Source organism: Ursus americanus, chromosome 34 (genome assembly GCF_024610735.1).
Source record: "Ursus americanus isolate L20-20 chromosome 34, mUrsAme1.1.p, whole genome shotgun sequence".
Lineage (NCBI taxonomy): Eukaryota > Metazoa > Chordata > Mammalia > Carnivora > Ursidae > Ursus > Ursus americanus.
The window spans coordinates 29,864,024-29,885,304 of NC_142160.1; the positions used below are offsets into that span (position 1 = coordinate 29,864,024).

Consider the following 21,281-nt stretch of genomic DNA (forward strand, 5'->3'; position numbering starts at 1 on the left):
GGCCTCCCACGGTGCCGGTTCAGACTGGCCCTACCCGCCCCTGCCCTGGCTTTGGCGTCGCCGTCGTGCTGAGCGCGGGGGGACCTGGCATGCCCCTGCTGGCCACCGGACACCTGCGTGTGGGAGGACAGCTGCGGGAACAGCGTCTGGAGCATGGACTTCATCTGTATCTTGCAGTGAAGACTGATATTTTGAAGGCACATTCTTTCTGTGATTCATGTCTTAGCCCATAGCGCTAACCTTGAAGAGATTTGTGGTTGTGTTTTTGGCTTCTAAGAAGGTCATAGTTTTTCCTCTTTTTCTTTCGGGTTTTTTCTCTGATGGGGGAGGGGCCAGGGGCTGAGAACAGACACCATGCTCCCTGCTACAAGTAGAGCGGAGCCTCAGTTCCCAGGTCCTGAGAGCCAGCAGAGAGCATTCGAGCATCCAAGCATCTGACCATCCGACCATCCGACCATGAGGTTGGGAGGCCCTCCTCCCACCTTTCTTAAAAATTGCAGCTGACTCAGCCCTGATCAAGACATCAAAACTGCAGGATCCTTGTTCCGCGGAGACACTGAGAAACCATGAGTGTGAGGTTACCCCAGAGCATAGACAGGTTAAGTGGCCTGTCTTTGGGAGATTTGGTGCCTGAACACAGGTCCCCTTCCCACCTCCACCAGCCCTCTGACACGTCCTAGACAGGTCTTGTTCAGCGCTGTGTCATCATCCAGAAGGACCAGCATGGCTTTGGCTTCACGGTCAGTGGGGACCGTATCGTTCTGGTGCAGTCTGTGCGGCCTGGAGGGGCAGCCATGAGAGCTGGTGTCAAAGAGGGCGACCGGATCATCAAAGTCAACAGCACCATGGTGACCAACAGCTCACACCTGGAGGTGGTGAAGCTTATCAAATCTGGTGCCTACGTCACACTGACCCTCCTGGGCTCTTCCCCCTCGTCCGTAGGTGTCTCTGGGCTGCAGCAGGATCCTGCCCCTGCCGGAGCCCCCCGAGTCACCCCTATGGTCCCACCGCCGCCTCCACCCCCACCTCTGCCTCCCTCCCTGCAGCATATCACGGGGGGAGAGGGGGGCAAACCACTGCAGGATCCCGAATTCCAAAAACATGCCACCCAGATCCTTCGCAATATGCTGAGGCAGGAGGAAAAAAAGTTACAGCGTATACAGCCGCAATCCCGCCAGCCTACTGGAGGAGCAGATCGAAGGTGCCCAGAGTTGTGTCACTCAGCTCCAGCTGAAGATCCAGCAGGAGACGGGTGGCTTCGTGGACATACCCCCCCCCCATATGGTGACACCAGCCAGAGAGCATCAGAAGGCCAGCTCTCTCTGGACTGCCAGGAGGGGGAGAGCAGCTTGGACACTGGGACGGAGCACTTCCCCTCCCTCAGTGAGGCGCTGATGAATCGGAACTCGGCACTGGACAGTCCCCGAACCTCACCTGTGATCATGGCCAGGCTGGCCCAGCACCACCGGCGGCAGGGCTCGGACGCACCAGGGCCTGGCACCAGCGAGCAGGGAGCAGACCAGAGCCCGAAGCCTTTAATTATTGGCCCAGAGGAAGATTATGACCCGGGTTATTTCAACAACGAGAGCGACATCATCTTCCAGGACCTTGAGAAGCTGAAGGCACGGCCGGCTCACCTGGGCGTTTTCCTGCGGTACATTTTCTCTCAGGCCAACCCCAGTCCACTGCTTTTTTACCTGTGTGCAGTTTACCAGCAGACAAACCCCAAGGATTCCCAAAGCTTAGGAAAAGACATCTGGAATATTTTCTTAGAGAAAAATGCACCGCTGAGAGTGAAAGTCCCGGAGGTGTTACAGGCTGAAATTGACTTGCGTCTGTGCGCAGTGAGAACGTCCGCGCCATGCTCCAGGAAGTGCAGGAGGCAGCCATGCCCGAGATCCAGGAGCAGATCCAGGACTACAGAACAAAGCGCACCCTGGGGCTGTGTAGTCTGTATGGTGAGAATAACCTGCTGGACCTGGATGGGGACTCTGTCTGAGAACGCCAAGTGGCCGAGAAGCAGCTAGCCACCCTGGCAGGCATTCTTTCCAAGTACAAGGAGGACAGGAGTGCCCCCATGGATTTCGCTCTCAATACCTCTATGGGCTACGCTGGGCTCCGTCTCCGAGAGGCATGGCCTTCCGGCACAGCTGAAAAGGCCCAGGCAGCTCCTGACAAGGACAAGTGGCTGCCCTTCTTCCCAAAGACCAAGAAGAGCAGCAATTCCAAAAAAGACAAGGATGCCCTGGAGGACAAGAGGCGAAACCCTATCCTCAAGTACATCAGGAGGCCCAAAAGCTCTTCGCAGAGGACATTTCATATTCCTTTGTCCCCTGTGGAAGTCAAACCAGGCAACGTGAGGAGCATCATTCAGCACTTTGAGAACAACCAGCCGTATGATGCCCTGGAGCCTGGGATGCAGGGGCTCTCCACAGGAAGCTTCCCCAAGGACCTGCTGGAGAGTAACAGCTCACACTCAGATCCGCCTGGGCCGCTCTGAGAGCCTGAAGGGCCGGGAGGAGCTGAAGCGGTCCTGGAAGGTGGAGAACATGCCCCAGTCTCGCAGTGATGTGGACATGGACACAGACACGGAGGCTGCCTGTCTCCACCAGTCAGCCTCGTCCTCTGCCTCCAGCCTCTCCACCAGGTCTCTGGAGAACCCAACCCCTCCCTTCACCCCCAAAATGGGCCGCAGGAGCATCGAGTCCCCCAGCCTGGGGTTCTGCACAGATGCCCTCCTCCCCCACCTCCTAGAGGACGATCTGGGCCAGCTCTCGGACCTGGAGCCAGAGCCGGACGCCCAGAACTGGCAGCACACGATGGGCAAGGATGCGGTGGCCAGGCTAAGCCAGAGGGAGATTGACCGGCAGGAGGTCATCAATGAGCTGTTTGTGACGGAAGCCTCCCATCTGCGCACGCTCCGGGTCCTGGACCTGATCTTCTACCAGTGGATGAAGAAGGAGAACCTGATGCCCGGGGAGGAGCTGGCCCGGCTCTTCCCCAACCTGCCCGAGCTCATCGAGATCCATAATTCCTGGTGCGAGGCCATGAGGAAGCTCCGAGAGGAGGGCCCCCATATCAGAAATATCGGTGACCTCATGCTGGCTTGGTTTGACGGCCCCGGCCGGGAGGAGCTCCAGCAGGTGGCTGCCCAGTTCTGCTCCTATCAGTCCATCAACCTGGGGCTCATCAAGACCAAGCAGCGCAAGGAGAGCCGCTTCCAGCTCTTCATGCAGGAGGCCGAGAGTCACCGCCCGGTGCTGGCAGCTGCAGTTCAGGGACCTCATCATGTCCGAGATGCAACGGCTCACCAAGTACCCACTGCTGCTGGAGAGCATCATCAAGCACATGGAGGGTGGCACCGCCGAGCACGAGAAGCTCTGCTGGGTGCGGGACCAGTGCTGGGAAACCCTCAAGTATGTGAACGAGGTGGTGAAGAAGACGGAGAACCGGCACCGACTGGAGGGCTACCAGAAACGCCTGGACACCACGTCCCTGGAGAGGGCCAGCAACCCCCTGGCAGCAGAGTTCAAGAGCCTGGATCTTACAGCCAGAAGGATGGTCCACGAGGGGCCCCTGACCTGGAGGATCAGCAAGGATAAGAGCTTGGACCTGCACGTGCTGCTGCTGGAGGATCTCCTGGTGCTGCTGCAGAAGCAGGACGAGAAGCTGCTGCTCAAGTGTCACAGCAAGACGGCCGCAGGCTCCGCGGACAGCAAGCAGACCTTCAGTCCTGTCCTCAAGCTCAACGCCCTGCTCATCCGCTCTGTGGCCACAGACAAAGGAGCCTTCTTCATCATCTGCACCTCGGAGCTGGGCCCCCCCAGATCTACGAGCTGGTGGCACTGACATCGTCAGACAAGAACACGTGGATGGAGCTCTTGGACGAGACCGTGTGGAATGCCACCCGGCTCCCGGGAGCTGCCCCAATGCTCGCCCATCCCCTGCCCCTGGGCGCCCGGGAGCCAGCGCAGCAGAGCCCCACCCCCAGCAGGGTCTGGCTGGATGGCTCAGAAGTGTTCCGCAGTGAACCAGAGCCCGGGGAGCTGCCCGGAGCAGGCACTGGGCCCCAGCAGAGGGTTGAGGGGAAGCACGCAGGCCTCCTAGATGATCCGAAGCAGGAAGGCAGCATCGAAGGGGAGCTGGGTGCCCTGCCTCACCCCTCCGCATCCCTGGATGGAGAGAACAGGGGAGGCCGGACGAGAGACCCCATCCTCCTGCCCCTCCCTGGTCCTCTGTTCATGGAAGGGCTCGCCGACTCAGTCCTGGAAGACGTGGAGAGCCTGCGGCACCTGATTCTGTGCGGCCTGCTGCCCGGTCACCGCCCCAAAGCGCAGCCCGCCGGGGAGCCCAACGACGGCCTGACGCCTGCGCCTTCTCTCAGGAGCAGCAGCTGGCGCCCCGGGGACCCGAGCGCCCCAGGGCATGGCCCCCCTGGGGGGTGAAGGGCCAGAACAGGAGGACATGGCTCTCTGTTCTCTGGAACAGCTGCCCTCACGGGCAAGGAATTCCAGGATCTGGGAGTCTCCCGAGCTGGACAGGAACCCAGAGGAAGAGGCTTTAAGCACCGAGGCGGCAGGAAGTTACAAATTCGTGAGAAAAGGGAACTGCTTCTATGTCAGCATGCCGGCCGGACCCCTGGACTCCAGCACCGAGCCCTCCCAGCCCGAGAGCCTCCTTGCCTGGCGGCTTTGGGGACCCAGTGGAGGTCACAGGTGCCCTCACCACTCCCCGCCAAGCCTGGCCCTCAGGGACATGGGCAGCATCTTCCCCACCATCGAGCAGCTCACGGTCAAGCTCACCAGGCTCAAGGACATGGAGGTGGCCCACAGAGAGCTGCTCAGATCCCTCGCGGGAGAGGCGTTGGGCGGCACCACACCCGTGGGCGGTTTCCACACGGAGGTGGCTAGATGGACAGATGGCTCCCTGTAACCTCCGGCCAGGGAAGCCCTGGCCTGTGACTCCAGGGACGGCCACCAGCCAGGGCCGTGCTCGGAGGACAGCTCCGATGCCCCCCCGGGAGACAGCGTGGCGCCTGCAGCCTCGTCCCCAGGACTATAACTGCCCACTCGTGCTCTGGGGACCGCCCGAGGCAGAGGCACAGGGCAGTGGGAGCCCAGACCTCCTTCCCGCGGTGGAGGCTGTGGAGAATGGGTCTAGCTGAGACCCCCGGGGGCGCCCCGCATGTCGCCTGGTCTGCTCAGGTCCCAGTCAAGTGTCAGTGTCTCCCCCTCCCTCCAGCTGCCCCCCAAGGCCTCTCCTGAGCATGCTGACTGCATCTGAAAGGCCCCCCCCAGACACGCAGGTGAAAGGAGGAGTCTCTGTGTAAATGCACTTTCTTCCTCCCTCCCCTCTTCGCAGGTCCCCGGGGCTGAGGTGGACACCCCGCTTTTCCCCTCATAGTCACTTCGGTTTCCTATAAATACGTCCGTGCTGTATGTGCATCTTGCTTTGTAAATAACTTTGACCTGTTTTGTTTCTGTTCCTCGGGGGCCGGAGGCAGGCCCAGAGGGACAGCTCGCATCTCCTACTTAACAGGCCAGCTCCGGGGTCAGGGCCCGAGGGGGGAGCCAGACCTGAGCACCCGGGTCCCCGTGAGTGGGAGGGTGTCCCAGCCCACGTGGCTTGAGAGCCCAGTCTCTGTGGCCTGAGCAGAGAGCTTCTCCCAGCTCCTAGGACTTCTCCTCTTCCGGGACTTCCTGACCGCACCTCTGTCCACCCTTCTACCCACCCTCTCCCTAGAGAAAAACCAGTGTATCTCGTACGGCCCTAAAAAACAGGCCCAGGAAGTGGGGCAGGGGGTGTAAATGCTGGAGTCCCCGCATTAACCCAGGACCATCGGCAGGGGCCACGGCAGCATCAGTCGCTCACCCCATGCCAGCCTCCTACCTCTGGACTGATAGAATAGACACACTGTGCTAGGTGTATGTATATATATATATATATATATATATAAAATATAGAGATGGAAATGACTATTTTCCTGTTAAAATAATGTATACACTTATTTTCTTTCTCTCATAGTTAAGATTTTTTTTTTAAGAAAAGATAAATATTCTTCAAAAAAAAAAGTTCTTTGTAGACCTTGGATACCAGTCTTTGATCTGTAGTATCATTTGCAAATATGTTGTCCCATTCCGTGGGATGCCTCTTAGTTTTTTTTACTATTTCCTTGGCTGTGCAGAAGCTTTTTACCTTGACGAAGTCCTACAAGTTCATTTTATCTTTTGTTTCTCTTGCCTTTGGAGATGTGTCATGAAAAAGTTTGCTGTGGCTGATATCATAGAGGTTGCTGCCTATGCTCTCGTCTAGGATTTTGATGGATTCCTGTCTCACATCGAGGTCTTTCATCCATTTAGAGTTTATCTTTGTGTATGGTGTGAGAGAGTGGTTAAGTTTCATTCTTTTGCATGTAGCTGTCCAATTTTCCCAGCACCATTTATTGAAGAGACTGTCTTTTTTCCACTGGATGTTTTCCTGCTTTATCAAAGATTAGTTGCCCAAAGAGCCGAGGGTCCATTTCTGGGTTCTCTGTTCTGTTCCATTGGTCTAGGTGTCTGTTTTTGTGCCAGTACCATGCTGTCTTTGTGATCACAGCTTTGTAGTACACTTTGAAATCCGGCATTGTGATGCCCCCAGCTTTGTTTTTCCTTTTCAACAGTTCCTTGGCGATTCAGGGCCTTTTCTGGTTCCATACAAATTTCAGGGCTATTATCCCCAGTTCTTTGAAAAATGTCCTCGGTATTTTGATCGGGATAGCATTGAAAGTGTAGATTGCTCTAAGTAGCATGGACATTTTAACTAAGTTAATTCTTCCGATCCATGAGCATGGAATATTTTTCCATCTTTTTATGTCTTCCTCAATGTCTTTCAAGAGTGATTTGTAGTTTCTGGTTAAGTTAATTCCAAGGTAACTTATAATTTTTGGTGCTATTGTAAATGGGATGGATTTCCTAATTTCTCTTTCTTCAGTCTCATTATTCGTGTATAGAAATGCAACTGATTTCTGAGCATTGATTTTGTATCCCCCCACATTACTGAATTGCTCTATGACTTCTAATAGTTTGGGAGTGGATTCTTTTGGGTTTTCCATATACAGTATCATGTCATCTGCGAAGAGAGACAGTTTCACTTCTTCCTTGCCTTTTTGGATACGTTTTATCCCTTTTTTGTTGTCTGATTGCTGTTGCAAGGACTTCTAGTACTATGTTGAATAATAGTGACGAGAGTGGGCATCCTTGTTGTGTTCCTGATCTTAAGGGAAAGGCTTCCAGCTTTTCCCCATTGAGAATAATATTTGCTGTAGGCTTTTCACAGATGGCTTTTATGAGCTTGAGAAAGGTACCCTCTCTTCCTACACTCTGAAGGGTTTTAATTAGGAAAGGATGCTGTACTTTGTCAAATGCTTTTTCTGCATCACTTGAGAGGATCATATGGTTCCTGAGACTTTTCTTGTTGATATGATGTATAACGCTGATCAATTTGTGAATGAAGAACCATGCTTGCATCCCAGGGATGAATCCCACTTGGTCATGATGGATAATCCTTTTAATGTACTGTTGGATTCTATTAGCCAGGATCTTGTTGAGGATTTTGGCATCCATATTCATTAGGGAAATCGGTCTGTAATTCTCCTTTTTGAAGGGGTCTTTGCCTGGTTTGGGGATCAAGGTAATATTGGCCTCATAGAATGAGTTTGGTAGCTTTCCTTCTGTTTCTATTTTTTGAAATAGCTTTAGGAGAATAGGTATTATTTCTTCTTTGAATGTTTGGTAGAATTCCCCCAGGAAAACCATCCAGGCCTGGAGTTTTGTTATTTGGAAGGTTGTTTATCACTGACTCAATCTCTTCATAATTAATTGGCCTGTTTAAAAAATCAATTTCTTCCTGCTTCAATCTTGGTAGTTTATAGGTATCCAAGAAGGCCTCCATATCTTCCAGATTGCTTAATTTATTGGTCTATAGCTGTTGATAAAAGTTTCTAATAATCCTTCCAATTTCATTGGTGTTGGTTGTGACCTCTCCCTTTTCACTCATAATTTTATTAATTTGGGTCCTTTCTCTATTCTTTTGGATAAGTCTTGCCAGTGGTCTGTCAATTTTATTAATTCTCTCAAAGAATCAGCTTCTAATCCTGTTGATCTGTTCTACTGTACTTCTGGTTTCTAATTCATTGATTTCTGCTCTAATCTTGATCAACTGCTTTCTCGTGCATGGATTAGGCCTATCCCTCTGTTGCTGTTCCAGCTTCTTGAGGTGAGAATATAAAAACTGCATTTTAGATTTTTCTATTCTTTTGAGTAAGGCTTGGATGGCTATGAGTTTTCCCCTTAGGACTGCCTTTGCAGTATCCCATAGGTTTTGGACCATTGTGTTTTCATTCTCATTGGTCTCCATAAATTGTTCATTTTGAATTTTGATTTCCTGGTTTATTGAATCATTCCTGAGCAGGATGGTTCTTAGTCTCCAAGTGTTTGAGTTTCTTCCAAATTTTTCCTTGTGGTTGAGTTCCACTTTCAAAGCGTTGTGGTCTGAGAATATGCAGGAAATTATTTCAGTCTTTTGGTTTCCATTGAGACCTGTTTTGTGACCCAGAACATGGTCTATTCTTGAGAATGTTCCATGGGCATTAGAATAGAATGAGTATTCTTTGGTTCTGGTATGTAGTGTTCTATATATATCTATGAGGTCCAACTGGTCTAGTATGGCATTCAAAGCTCTTCTTTGTTTGCCGATTTTCTGCTTAGGTGCTCTGTCTATTTCTGATAGTGGAGTGTTGAGGTCCCCTACTATTAACGTATTTTTATCTATATGTCTCTATTCTGGTTAAGAGTTGGCTTGTGTATCTTGCTGCTCCCTGTTGGGGACATAGATATTTATAATTGTCGTATCCACTTGTTGGATACATCCGTTAAGAATAATATAGTGCCCCTCTAAATGTCTAAGTGTAGTCTTTAGTTTAAAATCCAATCTGTCTGATATAAGAATTGCTACCCCAGCTTTGTTTTGAGGTCCACTGGCATGAAAGATGGTACTCCATCCCTTTACTTTCAGTCTGAACGTATCTTTAGGTATAAAATGAGTCTCTTGTAGACAGCAATTGTATGGGTCATGTCTTTTTATCCAATCTGCAATCCTGTGATGTTTTACGGGAGCATTTAGGCCATTTACATTGAGACTGATTATTGAGAGATATGATTTTAATGATGCCATGTTACCAGTAATGTCTTTGTTTCTATAGATTGTGACTTACTGTTCTGTATCACTCTTGGGCCCTTTTTACCTTTATAGAACCCCCCTAAATATCTCCTGTAGGGCTGTTTTCATGGTTACAAAATTGGCCAATGACCTGCGATTCTGGAAGGTTTTTATTTCTCCATCAATTCTGAATGACAGCCTTACTGGATAAAGGATTCTTGGCTGCATGTTTTTCTCTGAAAGAGCTGTAAAAATGCCCCCCCAACACTTTCTCTCATTCCAGGTCTGTGTAGACAGGTCTGACGTAATTCTGATACCTTTGCCTTGGTACGTGAGAAATTTCTTTGCCCTGGCCGCTTTCAATACTATATCCTTGGATCTAATATTTGCGAATTGCACTATGGTGTGACGTGGCGTATGTTTGTCATGGTTGAGGATGGGAGGGGTCCTCTCTGCCTCTTGGACACGAATATTTCCCTCGCTAGATTAGGGAAGTTTTCAGCTACAATTTGTTCAAATATCTCTTCTAGACCTCTGTTTTTGTACAGCCCTCGGGGATGCCAATGATTCTGACATTAGATCGTTTCATTGAGTCAGTAATCTCCCGTAACGTACATTCATGGGTGTGGTTTTTTTAAGTCCAGCTTCTATTTTCGTTTTTTCTTCTACTAACCCATCCTCCAATTCGCTAACATGTCTTCTGCCTCATTTCCCCTGGCCGTCAGAGCCTCTAGTTTTGACTGCATTTGGCTCATAGAATTTTTAATGTCTGCCAGATTCGCTTTCATTTCTGCCCTTAGAGATTCTATATTGTCATTAACATTTTCGTTAATACTTTTTTCAAGTCTACACATCATCTTGACCATTGTTACTCTGAATTCCATTTCTGATAATTTGTTACATCCATATCCATTAGTTCTGTGGCAGAGGCCACAGACTCATTGTCTTTTCTTTGCTGTGGGGGACTTCTCCTTCTCATCATTCTGATGAGGAGAGGTTGTGGGGTTGTCCAGAGCCCAAATTATTGACCGGGACCCAGGCCGTGCGTCCTTGTTTCATAGGGATCTTAGGGATGTGGGCTTCTTCCTTAATGATTTTATTTATTTATGTGGCAGAGAGACAGACAGCTAGAGAGGGAACACAAAGCAGGTGAGTGGGAGAGGAAGAAGCAGGCTCCCAGCGGTGGAGCCTGATGAGGGATTCCTTTCCGGTACGCTGGAATCACGCCCTGAGCCGAAGATAGGTGCTCAATGACTGCGCCACCCAGGCACCCCGGGATGTGGGCTTCTTGATTTTTCAGCCTTCCTTCTGGGGGACGGGCTTGCTGCACCAATACTCAGGCAACCCTGTTTGGGTAGAGTCTCCTCAGAGGGGGGATGGGGATAGGTGTCCCCTCAGAGGGGGGATGGGGATAGGTAAGCTGTGAGCCAGTATTTCCAGGCTTTTGTTCTCTGGCGGCTTTCCCTGGTGGTTTGCTGTGCCTCTTCTAAGTCAGAGCAGCAGCAGCCGAATCCCAGCCTCTGTCTCAGAACAGAGGGATTGCGGACCATTCTCCACTGATGTTCTGGCCACTTTAATTCTGTTTCTGTTGGTGCTGCTAAACCCTCCAGCGTCCCGGGATGTGCGCCTCACACCCGGCATCCTATCCTTCACATCCAGGGCCCGGGCGTCTCTGTCTTTGTGTTTCTAACACCACCAGCTGTCAGCCGCCAGCTGCCAGCCGGCCCCCGTGTGCTCCCGGAGCTCCCGGTCTCAGTCTCTTTCCAGTGAACACCCTGGAGTTCCAGAGTTCCATGAGAAATCTGGTGGTGCACGTTCCCCGCTCATGTTCTTAGTCTGCTCTCTCTTGGGTGCCATCAGCGCGTCTGCCCGCTCCCCCGTGCAGGTGGCTACCGCTTCCCGGCACCTGAACGCGGTGGCTCCCTCCCCCTTCCATTTATCTTCCCATATCTGTGCGAGGTTTCATGGCTCCCCGCTTCGTACCTCAATACTCAGCGCTGGAGATGTTCATTTGTAGAGACCCAGATGTATCTTCCTGTGTCTCAGGCTGATTCCGTGGATGTTCAGGCTGGTATGGTACCTATCCAGCTCGACTCAGGGGACCAGCTGAAAAAGGGGTCCCCTGGAGTAAAGATGGCAGAGGAGTAGGGGACCCCTTTTTCAGCCGGTCCCTTGTGTCGAGCTGGATAGGTACCAGACCAGGCTAAACATCCACAGAAACAGCCTGAGACGCAGGAAGATGCATCTGGGTCTCTACAAATGAACATCTCCAGCGCTGAGTATTGAGGTACGAAGCAGGGAGCCATGAAACCATGCACAGATATCAGAAGATAAATGGAAGGGGGAGGGAGCTGCCATGTTCAGGCACCGGGAAGTGGTAGCCACCTCCACAGGGGAGTGGGCGGACTTGCGGACCGGCACCCTCGAGAAAACAGACTGGGACTGTGAGCGGGGAGCGCGTGCCACCAGACTTCTCACAGAACTCCGGAACTCCGGTGTGCTAACTGGAAGCTGCCTGAGACTGGGAGCTCAGGAGCGCGCAGGGCGGCTGGTGGCTGGAGGCTGGCGGTGTTAGAAACACAAAGGAAAAAAAAAAAAAAGAAACACAAAGGACAGTTGCACCGGCCCTGGAAGTGAGGGCTGGGACTCCGGGTGTGGGGTGCACATCCCGGGATGCTGCAGGGTTTAGCAGCACCAACAGAAACAGAGTTAAAGTGGCCAGAACATCAGTGGAGAATGGTCCACAATCCCTCTGTTCTGAGACAGAGGCTGAGATTCAGCTGCTGCTGCTCTGACTCTCAGAAGAGGCACAGTAAGCCGCCAGGGAAAGCCACCAGAGAACAAAAGCCTGGAAATACCGTCTCACAGCTTACCCATCCCCATCCCCCTCGCAGGGGACACGGAGACTCTACCCAAACAGGGTTGCCTGAGTATTGGCGCGGCAAGCCCCTCCCCCAGAAGGCAGGATGAAAAATCAAGAAGCCCACATCCCGGGGCGCCTGGGTGGCGTTGTCATTGAGCATCTGTCCTCGGCTCAGGGTGTGATCCCGGCGTTCCGGAAAGGAGTCCCTCATCAGGCTCCTCCGCTGGGAGGCTGCTTCTTCCTCTCCCACTCACCTGCTTGTGTTCCATCTCTCGCTGGTTGTCTCTCTGCCACATAAATAAATAAAATCTTTAAAGAAGAAGCCCACATCCCTAAGATCCCTATGAAACAAGGACGCACGGCCTGGGTCCCAGTCAATAATTTGGGCTCTGGACAACCCCACAGCCTTTCCTCATCAGAATGATGAGAAGGAGAAGTCCCCCCCAGCAAAGAAAAGACAATGAGTCTGTGGCCTCTGCCACAGAACTAATGGATATGGATGTAACAAATTATCAGAAATGGAATTCAGAGTAACAATGGTCAAGATGATGTGTAGACTTGAAAAAAGTATTAACGAAAATGTTAATGACAATATAGAATCTCTAAGGGCAGAAATGGGAGTGAATCTGGCAGACATTAAAAATTCTATGAGCCAAATGCAGTCAAAACTAGAGGCTCTGATGGCCAGGGGAAATGAGGCAGAGGAACGTATTAGCGAATTGGAGGATGGGTTAGTAGAAGAAAAAATAAAATTAGAAGGTGGACTTAAAAAAACTACACCCATGAATGTACGTTACGGGAGATTACTGACTCAATGAAACGATCCAATGTCAGAATCATTGGCATCCCCGAGGGCTGGACAAAAACAGAGGTCTAGAAGTGATATTTGAACAAATTGTAGCTGAAAACTTCCCTAATCTAGCGAGGGAAACAAACATTCGTGTCCAAGAGGCAGAGAGGACCCCTCCCAAGCTCAAACATGAAAAACCTACACCACGTCACACCATAGTGCAATTCACAAATATTAGATCCAAGGATACAGTATTGAAAGCGGCCAGGGCAAAGAAATTTCTCACGTACCAAGGCAAAGGTATCAGAATTACGTCAGACCTGTCTACACAGACTTGGAATGAGAGAAAGTTTTTTTTGGGGGGGGGGCATTTTTACAGCTCTTTCAGAGAAAAACATGCAGCCAAGAATCCTTTATCCAGCAAGGCTGTCATTCAGAATTGATGGAGAAATAAAAACCTTCCAGAATTGCCAGTCATTAACCAATTTCGTAACCACGAAACCAGCCCTACAGGAGATATCAAGGGGGGTTCTATAAAGGTAAAAAGGGCCCAAGAGTGATACAGAACAGAAAGTCACAACCGATACAAGCAAAGACTTTACTGGCAACATGGCATCTTTAAAATCATATCTCTCAATGATAACGCTCAATCCAAATGGCTTGAGTGCTTCCATAAAACGCCACAGGGTTGCAGATTGGATAAAAAGAAATCACCTATCCATTTGCTGTCTACAAGAGACTCATTTTGAACCCAAAAATACATTCAGACTGAGAGTAAAGGGATGGAGTACCATCTTTCACACACATGGACCTCAAAAAAAGCTGGGGTAGCAATTCTCATATCAGATAGATTGGATTTTAAACTAAAGACTATAGTTAGAGACACAGAAGGGCACTATGTTATTCTTAATGGATGTATCCAACAAGTGGATATGACAATTATAAATATATATGCCCCCAGCAGGGGAGCAGAGGGATACACAAGCCAACTCTTAACCAGAATAAAGAGACATAGAGATACAAATACATTAATAGTAGGGGACCTCAACACCCCACTATCAGAAATAGACAGAACACCCTGGCAAAAACTAAGCAAAGAATCAAAGGCTTTGAATGCCATACTCGATGAGTTGGACCTCATAGATATATATAGAACACTACACACCAGAACCAAAGAATACTCATCCTATTCTAATACCCATGGAACATTCTCAAGAATAGGCCATGTTCTGGGACACAAAACAGGTCTCAACCGATACCAAAAGACTGAAATGATTCCCTGCATATTCTCAGACCAAAATGCTCTGAAATTGGAACTCAACCACAAGGAAAAATTTGGAAGAAACTCAAACACTTGGAGACTAAGAACCATCCTGCTCAGGAATGATTCAATAAACCAGGAAATCAAAAATCAAATTAAAGAATTTATGGAGACCAACGAGAATGAAAACACAATGGTCCAAAACCTATGGGATACTGCAAAGGCAGTCCTAAGGGGGAAATACATAGTCATCCAAGCCTTACTAAAAAGAATAGAAAAATCTAAAATGCAGGTTTTATATTCTCACCTCAAGAAGTTGGAACAGCAACAGAGGGATAGGCCTAATCCACTCATGAAGAAGCAGTTGACAAGATGAGAGCAGAAATCAATGAATTAGAAACCAGAAGTACAGTAGAGCAGATCAACAGGACTAGAAGCTGGTTCTTGGAGAGAATCAATAAAATTGACAGACCACTGGCAAGACTTATCCAAAAGAATAGAGAAAGGACCCAAATCAATAAAATTATGAATGAAAAAGGAGAGGTCACAACCAACACCAATGAAATTGGAAGGATTATTAGAAACTTTAATCAACAGCTATAGACCAATAAATTAAGCAATCTGGAAGAGATGGAGGCCTTCCTGGAAACCTATAGACTACCAAGACTGAAACAGGAAGAAAAAATGATTTTTTAAACAGGCCAATTAATTATGAAGAGATTGAGTCAGTGATAAACTTCCTTCCAAATAACAAAACTCCAGGCCCGGATGGTTTTCCTGGGGACTTCTACCAAACATTCAAAGAAGAAATAATACCTATTCTCCTAAAGCTATTTCAAAAAATAGAAACAGAAGGAAAGCTACCAAACTCATTCTATGAGGCCAATATTACCTTGATCCCCAAACCAGGCAAAGACCCCTTCAAAAAGGAGAATTACAGACAGATTTCCCTAATGAATATGGATGCCAAAATCCTCAACAAGATCCTGGCTAATAGAATCCAACAGTACATTAAAAGGATTATCCATCATGACCAAGTGGGATTCATCCCTGGGATGCAAGCATGGTTCTTCATTCACAAATTGATCAGTGTTATACATCATATCAACAAGAAAAGTCTCAGGAACCATATGATCCTCTCAAGTGATGCAGAAAAAGCATTTGACAAAGTACAGCATCCTTTCCTAATTAAAACCCTTCAGAGTGTAGGAATAGAGGGTACCTTTCTCAAGCTCATAAAAGCCATCTGTGAAAAGCCTACAGCAAATATTATTCTCAATGGGGAAAAGCTGGAAGCCTTTCCCTTAAGATCAGGAACACAACAAGGATGCCCACTCTCGTCACTATTATTCAACATAGTACTAGAAGTCCTTGCAACAGCAATCAGACAACAAAAAAGGGATAAAACGTATCCAAATAGGCAAGGAAGAAGTGAAACTGTCTCTCTTCGCAGATGACATGATACTGTATATGGAAAACCCAAAAGAATCCACTCCCAAACTATTAGAAGTCATAGAGCAATTCAGTAATGTGGGGGGATACAAAATCAATGCTCAGAAATCAGTTGCATTTCTATACACGAATAATGAGACTGAAGAAAGAGAAATTAGGGAATCCATCCCATTTACACTAGCACCAATAACCATATGTTACCTTGGAATTAACTCAACCAGAGACGTAAAGGACCTATATTCTAGAAAGTATAAATCACTCTTGAAAGACATTGAGGAAGACATAAAAAAATGGAAAACTATTCCATGCTCATGGATCGGAAGAATTAACTTAGTTAAAATGTCCATGCTACCCAGAGCAATCTACAATTTCAATGCTATCCCCGTCAAAACACCAATGACATTTTTCAAAGAACTGGGGAAAATAGCCCTTAAATTTGTATGGAACCAGAAAAGGCCCCAAATCACCAAGGAACTGTTGAAAAGGAAAAACAAACCTGGGGGCATCACAATGCCGGATTTCAAGCTGTACTACAAAGCTGTGATCACAAAGACAGCATGGTACTGGCACAAAAACAGACACACAGACCAATGGAACCGAACAGAGAACCCAGAAATGGACCCTCGGCTCTTTGGGCAACTAATCTTTGATAAAGCAGGAAAAAACATCCAGTGGGAAAAAGACAGTCTCTTCAATAAATGGTGCTGGGAAAATTGGACAGCTACATGCAAAAGAATGAAACTTGAGTACTCTCTCACACCATACACAAACATAAACTCCAAATGGATGAAAGACCTTGATGTGAGACAGGAATCCATCAAAATCCTAGAGAAGAATATAGGCAGCAACCTCTACAACATTGGCCAAAGCAACCTTTTCATGACACTTCTCCAAAGGCAAGAGAAACAAAAGATAAAATGAACTTATGGGACTTCATCAAGATAAAAAGCTTCTGCACAGCTAAGGAAACAGTCAAAAAAACTAAGAGGAAGCCCATGGAATGGGAGAATATATTTGCAAATGATGCTACACATAAAATACTGGTATCCAAAATCTATAAAGAACTTCTCAAACTCAATACACGAGAAACAAATAAACAATTCAAAAAATGGGCAAAAGATATGAATAGACACTTTTCCAATGAAGACATACAAATGGCTAACAGACACATGAAAAAATGTTCAAAATCATCAGCCATCAGGGAAATTCAAATCAAAACCACACTGATATACCACCTTATGCCAGTTAGAATGGCAAAAATAGACAAGGCAAGAAGCAACAATTGTTGGAGAGGATTTGGAGAAAGGGGATCCCTCCTACATTGTTGGTGGGAATGCAAGTTGGTACAGCCACTCTGGAAAACAGTGTGGAGGTCCCTTAAAAAGTTAAAAATTGAGCTACCCTATGATCCAGCCATTGCACTCCTGGGTGTTTACCCCAAAGATACAGACGTAGTGAAGAGAAGGGCCATATGCACCCCAATGTTCATAGCAGCAATGTCCACAATAGCTAAATCGTGGAAGGAGCCGAGATGCCCTTCAACAGATGACTGGATTAAGAAATTGTGGTCCATATATACAATGGACTATTACTCAGCTATCAGAAAGAACGAATTCTCAACATTTGCTGCAACATGGAGGGCACTGGAGGAGATAATGCTAAGTGAAATAAGTCAAGCAGAGAAAGACAATTATATGATTTCTCTCATCTATGGAACATAAGAAATAGGATGATCGGTAGGGGAAGAAAGGGATAAAGAAAGGGGGGTAATCATAAGGGGGAATGAAACATGAGAGACTATGGATTATGAGAAACAAACTGAGAGCCTTAGAGGGGATGAGGGTGGGAGAATGGGATAGACTGGTGATGGGTAGTAAGGAGGGCACGTATTGCATGGTGCACTGGGTGTTATAAGCAACTAACGAATCATCGAACTTTATATCGGAAACTGGGGATGTACTGTATGGTGACTAAGATAATATAATAAAAAATCATTAAAAAAATTCCATCCTTAAAAAAAAAATGAAAGAAAAAAAAAGAAAAAGGGGTCCCCTACTCCTCCACCATCTTAACTCTATTCACCTTCAAGTTCTTGAAACAAAAGCCACATTACTATTAAGGAAAGGAACAGATCGTCATAGGAGATAATTCAATATAATAGGAAGAACCCCTTTTCATTCTACATTGCACCTTGAGAGGCAAACTAACTTCTCAATTAAAAATTAGAATATTTTTAGATGAATAGAACCTCTGATATTCTTCATATCAGTCATTCGACTTTATTTATAATGAAACTATGACAGCAATCTATTTTCCCCCAAACTTGACACATTACCTTGTTAAGTAAGAAGAATAAAGCTCTATCTAGTCATGTGAAATGACCTATAACTTTGATGACTGTGTTTCTCAGTTTGAACTGAGAACTTGATATATACACTTAAGAAAAAATGTAGACTAAAAGTCAAACGTTCTAAACTACGTTTCTATTTGTAAAATACGGTCATCTCTTCAGGTGTTAGTACCAGGGAATAAGAGTTTAGGTAATAAATAATTTACTCGTAAATCAGATTATTTTGCTGGAAGGAACATATAAATTGGAATATACTGTTAATTATAGTGTACTGCTAGTTTAATTTTAACACATGATGTAAAATTAGGCACAAATAGGCCACAAAAATTCAAAAGACACATTTAAAATAAAAAAACTCCAACGAACAAATAGCAAGATATCTGTTAAGCCCAGCCAACCTATTGAAGGAAAAAGGAAAGAATTCCTTTCCCCCAGGTCTATTTTTACCCTAGAGCATGTAATTAGGCATTGGCTGTAAGAACTCACAGCAGCTGGCTAGAGCCTCCTCAAGGGAGAAAAACAGATGTTTCTGGTAAAGAAACAAAGCAAGATATTGCTCTAAAATAAATATTGTTTCCACAATGTATCAAAACATTTTCTTTTATTGGCAGTACTGTTGAAATAATACCATCCCAAATCCAACTTAAAACCACTTTATTGTTTTTGTTGTTGTTGTGTTTTTACTAGCCTGTTTTTAATTCCCTTTACGATATGAGAAATATCTTACAGATATTAAGATGAGCTTATCTTAAATGTACAGATTGAATTTTTTTCTTTTTTGAAATTTCAATCACTTTATTTTTTTTATTATAATAATATTTTTTTATTATGTTAGTCACCATACAGTTATACGCAACTAATGAATCATGGAACTTCACATCGAAAAGCAGGGATGTACTGTATGAAATTTTTTTCCTATGCATGAATCAATGAAACTACTACACTTACCAAATTACAAAGCATTTATCTTACAAAAATTTCCTTTGGGCCCCTTTGCAGTAAATATTCAATATCAAAGCTAATAACTTCTCATTTCTATCAGTAAATATCAGTTTTGTCTATTTTTAAACTTCATTTAAATAAAATCTCACTATATGAACTCTATTGTTTTGAATGTCTCTCCCACTCCCCCTGCTTGTGTTCCCTCTCTCGCTGGCTGTCTCTCTGTCACATAAATAAATAAAAAATCTTTAAAAAATGTTTTTAAATTTTATTACTGAGTTGTATTCCACTGTGAATATACTCTAAACGTGTCTAGGTGTCTCCTTCTCAGATGATGTAAACTAATAAGTGGCACTGGGAGTGATCTGAGAAAGCAGGTGATAAATGGGGATTGTGGTTGGTTTACTCACTACCTGGTGTGGGAATAGGACTCCATTACAAGTGGTAGATGGGACACAGACAAGTCCTGCCAAAATATAAGTGCCTGATTGCTTAAGACTTCAGTGGCCATGCGGTGCCTGGCTGGCTCAGTCAGTGGAGCATGCAGCTCTTGAACTCTTGATCTCAGGATCATGAGTTCAAGCCCCATGTTGGGAGTGGAGCCTACTTAAAACAAAAACAAACAGATAAAAACCCTAAAGATTTCAGTGGTGGTGACCTGGGGAAACATCTTGTGGGAAAGCAATGCTATTGCCAGTGACCGATCCAGTCATTTGGAATTTAAGGGGAGAAAAATCCCTACGAATAGTAGAGTTATTTGCTTATTGCTAAGTTGTATTGGTGCCTTGGAATAAGAAATGGAAGACCATAACAAGCAGTTATAGTTTAAGTATAGGGACCTAAGGAACTCTTTTATGGTTTACAAAGACGTCCTTATCTCCTGTAGTAGAAGTACCATAAACAGGAATAACTGAAGATCTCACAGGGTTACACAGCTCCAACAAAATACAAACACTCAGGGAAGGTGTGTGTGTTATGTATGGTAAGGTCAAGGCACTTGAAGGAAAAATGTAGGACCCTAAAATCTGGGATGGGTACCTCTGGGTAAATGCCCCTGAATACTTTGGCTCTGCAAACTCCTTGATTGTTATAAGAGGTAGAACTTCCTCCTGCTCAAGGAAGCTTCAGAGCCTTTTCTCCTGTCAGGCAGTAGATGACTCTTTAGGCCTGGCCTAAGTTCCTCTCCAGTGAGATAACTAAAGTCCCAGCAGGATCCTTAGGATACACTGGGCCTGATAAAAGAGGAAAGATACTGGGGGCGCCTGGGTGGCATAGCGGTTAAGCGTCTGCCTTTGGCTCAGGGCGTGATCCCGGCGTTATGGGATCGAGCCCCACGTCAGGCTCCTCCGCTATGAGCCTGCTTCTCCCACTCCCCCTGTTTGTGTTCCCTCTCTTGCTGGCTGTCTCTATCTCTGTTGAATAAATAAATAAAATCTAAAAAAAAAAAAGAGGAAAGATACTGACACAAAGCAATTTCAAGAATGAGCTTTCAGGTACCAGCAGAGTCCAGGGGACTATTATTGAAAGGGAGTATTGAAGTCTCCTTCATACATTATTCTCTTGACCTCAGTGAGCATCTTTATATTTGTTTTAATTCTCTGTCAGGTAAATCATGTAAGTTCATTTTATTAGGGTCATTTTCTGTAGATTTATCTTTTTCCCTTTTTTTGGCTTGGTTCTCCATTTTCTTCAGTTCTCTGTGTTGGTGTTTCTGCATTGGACAATGCAGGCACCTCTCCCAGTCTTCACAGATTGGTCTTATACAGGAAGAGATCACCACCAAAAAGCCTGGCTAGGGGTTCTTGGTGGGGGGTGGGGGTCCTGCAAATTTTTCCCTCCCCAGGAAGAATCAGGTAGTTTCTTGGCATGGTTTTTGTTTTCTTGCTCTGTGCTGAGCTTGGGGTAGGGTGTAGGGGAAGCTCTGGCTTCTGTCAGACCAAGCTGTATCTCCTTTCTCTCCCAGCTGCTTAGACTATGCAAGAACCATCAGAGCTTCAGTATTGGTGAGAGAGAAGCTAGTTCTTTGGGAAGCTCGAGAGAAGTTACGGTGTTGATGCATGGATCAACTCTTACACTCCCCAAGGAGAAGGTGAGAGCTGGGATTTTTTAATGTACCCACTCTGTGCTGAGCAGTGAGGAAGCTCAGTGGTATCTACTAGCCCAAGCTATTGCCTCTGTTCTCCCTCAGACAACTAGAAGGTATCAAACATGTCAGAACTCGAAGACTGACAAGGCAGAATCTAGTCATCAGGAAGCCAATTCTGAAAAGCTAGGACACTGGATGTGTGAAGAAGCTCCTATCCTCCCCTTGGGGAAACTGGGAGCTAGGGCATCTCTTCCTGTTCATATGACATTGTGACAGGGACAGGATCTCTGGCGAAAGGGTGTCCTGAATCTCCTTAATGCTTCAGTGAGCCTGGTTTTG

General features: G+C 46.6%; 1 pseudogene; it reads left to right on the forward strand.

The window, feature by feature from the left end:
* Window positions 1–466: 466 nt before the first annotated feature.
* Window positions 467–5,061, forward strand: LOC123786360 (rho guanine nucleotide exchange factor 11 pseudogene; annotated as a pseudogene).
* Window positions 5,062–21,281: the final 16,220 nt, after the last annotated feature.